The sequence below is a fragment of the Pongo abelii genome, chromosome 4, assembly GCF_028885655.2.
Source record: "Pongo abelii isolate AG06213 chromosome 4, NHGRI_mPonAbe1-v2.0_pri, whole genome shotgun sequence".
Classification (NCBI taxonomy): domain Eukaryota; kingdom Metazoa; phylum Chordata; class Mammalia; order Primates; family Hominidae; genus Pongo; species Pongo abelii.
Window position 1 is genome coordinate 120,040,278 of NC_071989.2, and position 6,000 is coordinate 120,046,277.

Sequence of the window (6,000 nt, forward strand, 5' to 3'; positions counted from 1 at the left end):
GACCTTTTCATCTCCAATGAAACACCCTGGGAAAATTGTTTTCCTTGCGCTCATTTCAAAACAGTAACTGCTCTACTTCATTTAAGATTCCTTGTCAAGGGAATTCACTTAGCATCAGTCTGAGGTTACCTCAGGACTTCTTAAACTTTTTTAATCCTGTGAAGTCCCTTGGGTTTTCCATGACTCATATCTACTGTCCACACAAAATAAGTTCACATTTCATCTTACAAATTCTGAGGTATTTCTGGTCTCCCCCTCACTATCACATCAAATCTGAAAGGAGGAAGTGCCCAAGGGGAGGGAGTAGGTGGTGAACGCTGGGTCACCCATAGTTCACTGCCTTTTCCCCAAGCAGCTATCCAGAGCACAGGGGCTGCAGTCTCTGTGGCTTCCTGAGAATAGCCCATGATCTCCTATATGGGTCAACTCCCAGTTTAGAAAACACTGGGAAAATATTGAACGTCTGCTTTGTATAAAGACAGACTCTGAGTTAAATAGAACCCAGGAATGCTGAAACAATAACATTTGATAAATTTGCTCTACTAACAGCATAAAAATCTCAGCTTATCAATGGGAAAATATTTATTGCTTGCTATTATTAAAATTAAACAGGCCATCTTCATTGAACTATCATAAGATGAAAATTCCATTTATTCAGCCTCTAGTTCAACAAGTACTTGAGTGCCTGCTATGTGCAAGACACAAGATGACTAAAACACAATTCCTACTTTTCAGTAAATAAAAAAACTAAAAAAAAAAAAAAAACCCTTGCCAAAAACATAATATGATGCTATAATATGTCACAAAAGTGTCAGGGTGTGCCTGATTATATCTATAGGATTGCTGTGATAGGCCTGCCAGAAATCCAACCACATGAGGCTCTTTCTAGGAAGGCATCACAAGGACAGCATCAGGCAGGTAAGTCTGACACTTCTGTACCTTCCTGGTCAGAGAGTAAGTGCAATTCTGACAGCCTATGGCTATCAAATGGATGTTTGCTCTGTTCTTTGAGTAAAAACGGAAAGAGCTGTTTTTACTAACATAAGTGATATTAGGCCAGATAGGAACACATCTTGGTACACTTTTCCCAAAAAGAAAGATTAATATCACCAAATTGTAAACAAATTTGATCATTCAACAAATATTTATCAAGAGCCTACAATGTAGCGCAGTCACAAAGTTGAGGCCTAAGGAAAACAGGTAACACATGAATAATCTGCATAGAACAGGAAGTAATCAATCCGATATATTTACAATTAATGAGATCTTATTGGAACAGAGTGTCCAATTGGTGACAAATTTTTAAAGGATGTGTGGAAACTAAAGCAGATTCAAAGTAAAATAGTAAGAATGATTAACAAAGAAAATTAGGTTACATAAGAAAAGGTTATATTAGAGTTCCTTAACTTAGAGAAGACTAATGGCTGACTTGATTATCATCTTCATGATTGAGAGAGGCTTGATGCTGTTTTCCTTAAAGGCTCAGATGTGAGACAATGGGATAAAATTAAAGCATGTGTTTACCATTGATCCAATCAATAAACACACATAATATGGGTATCTGCCTTGTTACCTAAAACAACAGGAGATTGTAGAAGCACGAAGATGAGTACAACATAGTCCCTGCTAATGAAAGGCCTTTCATTTGGACATAAAACATAATTCCTTAAAAAATCAGTTGATAAAACTCAAGAATTGGCTGAAGGAGAGTATGTAATATGAATAAATGCCTAGACATTGTCAAGAAGAAAATCAATTGCTACTCAAGATCATTATAACCAGGGCATAGAGCGAGATAATAACTCAAGTTTCTTTATAGATTTGTGATACTAGAATCTGCACCCTAGTTTTACAGTCAACAGTTCCCTACAAAGTGACATTAAAAGTGATACATAACTATGATGTAAATAACTGGATTTATATTTGACCACTGACTAATATTATGATTTCATGTCATATATTCTTACGTCCATTTCTAATTGCTAATTAAAAGTGACACCTAACTCCTTAGATTTGAGGAAAGTCATCTGATAGTCTCCTTGGCAAAGAGTTGAAAATGTAAACTCTGCATCAAGATTATTGCTACTAAACAGACTGCAGTTATAAAATGAGAAAACTATTCAGAACATACAGTTTGTAACATTTGGGAACTGGCTTCTTGTTGTCAGCATAATACTCTGGAAGTTCATCCAAGATAAATGCAAATGTATTTATCAATAGTTTATTTCTTTTTATTGCTAAGTAGTATTCCATGGTATGTATTTACTACAGTTTATTCACTTGTTGAAGGACATCTAGGGTAATTCCAGTTTTTCATTATCACAATAAAGCTGCTATGAATGTCTGTGTGCAGATTTTTGTGTGAGCACACATTTTCATTTCTCTGGGATTGATACCCAGAAGTACAATTTCTGGGTCATATGATAGTTGAATGTTTAGATTTTTTTTTTTTAAAAAGAAACTTTCAAACTGTTTCCAGGATGGCTGTACCATTTTTCATTCCTACCAGCAATGTGCGGGTGATCAAATTTTGCAGCATTCTCACCAGCATTTGGTGTTGTCACATTTTTAATTTTAGCCTAATGGGTGTATAGTGTTGTGTGTTTAGTTTTATTTAAAAAGGATAAATACACTGCTCTGAGAGGCAAGGGAGAGTGCGACTAAGTCCAGGGAGCAATGGATGTGGGAGTGTTGAGTGCAGTAGAGATCTGGTTAGGAAAGCTTCCAAAAGAAGATAACATTTGGGTTGGGTGTTCTTGGTTTTTTAGACAGGGTCCCACTCTGTCACCCAGGCTGGAGTGCAGTGGCATGACCATGGCTCACGGTAGCCTTGACCTTTTGGGTGCAAGCAATCCTCCCAACGCAACCCTCCCCATCCCCGTAGCTGGGACTACAGGTGTAAGCCACCATGCTCAGCTGAGCTAGGCTCTTAAAAACGAAGTAGATGTTAAGAAACTGGAGAGAAGGAAAGAATACATCCAGCATAACAAATAAAATATTCAAAACCAAGGAGACATGTGAGAGCATAAAGCATGGAGAGAAGGTTTACATAGGTGGAGCCCAGCATGCCATGCTTGCATGAGGAGAGTGGGAAGACAAAGGAAAAAGAGAAAGGAATCAATGCACGTGGAAGACGACTTGTGTGTCATACCAGGGATTCCAGCTGTGTGCTGCAAGTACAAGGAAACGGTCAGGTATGATAAGGACAATGACAGGGCTGTTTCCATGCACTATTATACCTCACAATGTCACCCGTATCTGTCCCCCTCCCTTTCTTTTCTCACCATCATTCTACCTCAGAGGCTCACCATACCTTGCCTGGAGAACCCTGCTTCAATTAACCCCACCTACTGATACCAAAGTCATTCTCCTTAGTCTCAGAGCTCATAGTATGTTATTTCTCCTCCAGAAATCTTTGTTGGCTCTTTTCTCTGAGCAGAACAAAGTGTGAACTCCTGAAAGGGCATTTAACAGAGGTGATGTGGTGCTACTGTGTCCCTCTGAGAAGATAAGCTCCAGGTTTATGGGGCTGATTTCTATTCTCCATATGGGTAGTGCTTTTTATAGCTCCTAAGCTAGAAACCCATGTTTCCTCCACCTCCTTAGCCTACAGAAATGCTCCTGATTCTTAAAGACTCAGGCTCAATGTCACTTGTTCTGTGAGGGTTATACTAATCCCCTTCCTTCCTCCACTCCCAAATTTATGCTAATCACTCTTACTTTAGGTTTCACCACTGTTTCACTCATATCACCATTAAAGTGTTTATTTCATCCTACTTTGCATTATGGTTAGCCTACAAATTTTCTCCTCAAATAGACTGTAAACTATTTGATGCCAAGCTTTGTGATATGGATGTAAAGTAGAAACTTGAGTTGTGCATTTATTTAATATCAATGCACCTATGTGCCCAGGATTTGGTTATATCTTAGGGAAGGTATATAAACTCCAAAAGAGTGTAGAAACTAAGAAGGGGATATAATATGTTTAAAAAATAGTAACATAAAGCAGAATATAATTTGTTTCTTAAAAAGCCAAAATTGACAAATGGGATCTAATTAAACTAAAGAGCTTCTGCACAGCAAAAGAAACTATCATCAGAGTGAACAGGCAACTTACAGAATGGGAGAAAAGTTTTGCAATCTATTCATCTGACAAAGGGCTAATATCCAGAATCTACAAAGAACTTAAACAAATTTACAAGAAAAAAAATCATCATCAAAAAGTGGGTGAAGGATATGAACAGACACTTCTCAAAAGAAGACATTTATGCGGCCAACAAACATATGAATAAAAGCTCATCATCACTCATTAGAGAAATGGAAATCAAAACCACAATGAGATACCATCTCACAACAGTTAGAAAGGCGATCATTAAAAAGTCAGGAAACAACAGATGCTGGAGAGGATATGGAGAAATAGGAATGCTTTTACACTGTTGGTGGGAGTGTAAATTAGTTCAACCATTGTGGAAGAGACAGTATGGTGATTCCTCAAGGATCTAGAACCAGAAATACCATTTGACCCAGCAATCCCATTACTGGCTATATACCCAAAGGATTATAAATCAATCTGCAAGACACATGCACACACATGTCTATTGCAGCACTGTTCACAATAGCAAAGACTTGGAACAAACCCAAATGCCCATCAATGATAGACTGGATAAAGAAAATGTGGCTCATATACACTTCGGAATACTATGCAGTGATAAAAAAGGATGAGTTCATGTCCTTTACAGGGACACAGATGAAGCTGGAAACCATCATTTTCACCAAACTAACACAAGAACAGAGAACCAAACACCACATGTTCTCACTTATAAGTGGGAGCTAAACAATGAGAACACATGGACACAGGGAGGAGAACATCACACACCATGGCCTGTCGGGGTGTGGGGGGCTAGGGGAGGGATAGCATTAGGAGAACTACCTAATGTAGATGACAGGTTAATGACTGAAGCAAACCACCATGGCACATGTATGCCTATGTAACAAACCTGCACCTTCTGCACATGTAGCTCAGAACTTAGAGTATAATAATAATAAAAAAAAAATTAGCCATATGTGGCAGTTCACATTTGTAATCCCAGCTACTCAGGAGGAGACTGAGGCACAATAATCACTTGAACCTGGGAAGTGGAGGTTGCAGTGAGCCGAGATGACACCACTGCATTCCAGCCAGGACAACAGAGCAAGACTGTCTCAAATTAAAAAAAAAAAAAAAAAAAGTATTGGTATATGATAAGAAATAAAACCAATTCTCCACCATACAGAATAAAAAAAAAGAATGCAAACAAAAAGCCACATTTTCTCTATATGCCTCTAAACTGTGACTCTGTGTCTAACTTTATTTCATTTGAGATTCTCCAGAAACATTTTCCAACAATTTAAAAAAATGAAAACAAAAAGCAAAAAGCCAGGTTTGCAAAAACTGTGGCAAAGTCTGCTTTAAACTTTTATTTTGCACTTAATTTTTATTTAAAATAAATTGTAGTATAAACTTGCTATTTTCTCAAAATAATTAAACATAATGGAATATTAAAAACTATTTCTACACAGTAAGGACTCTAACCATAAAAGAAACCAAAAAGAACATGGTAGTATAGTTTCTAAAATTCGTAATATTTATACAAACATCAAATCCACTTCTGATAAATGTATGCAGATGTAAAAGGTGAGTAGCACATCAACAGTACTGCCAGTTCCAGACACTTTTCAAACACAAGGTCTCAAATGACAACACTCCCAAGAACGAGGTCATGGTGACCGTTCATTACTTCTAAGATGTGACCAAACTATCTGTAGTAGCTTTTAACAATAAAAATATAATCAGAATTCTTAGAACAAATATATAGGATGCAATAAAAAATTTATCCCTCGGTGATGTGTCAATGAATGTGTTGATCTCACTTGAATTTTATGCGAAAGACTTGACATCTCCTGCCTTTTTTTGGTAATTTACATAAGTTATCTTCTAAATCAAGACAGAGTAAATGTCAC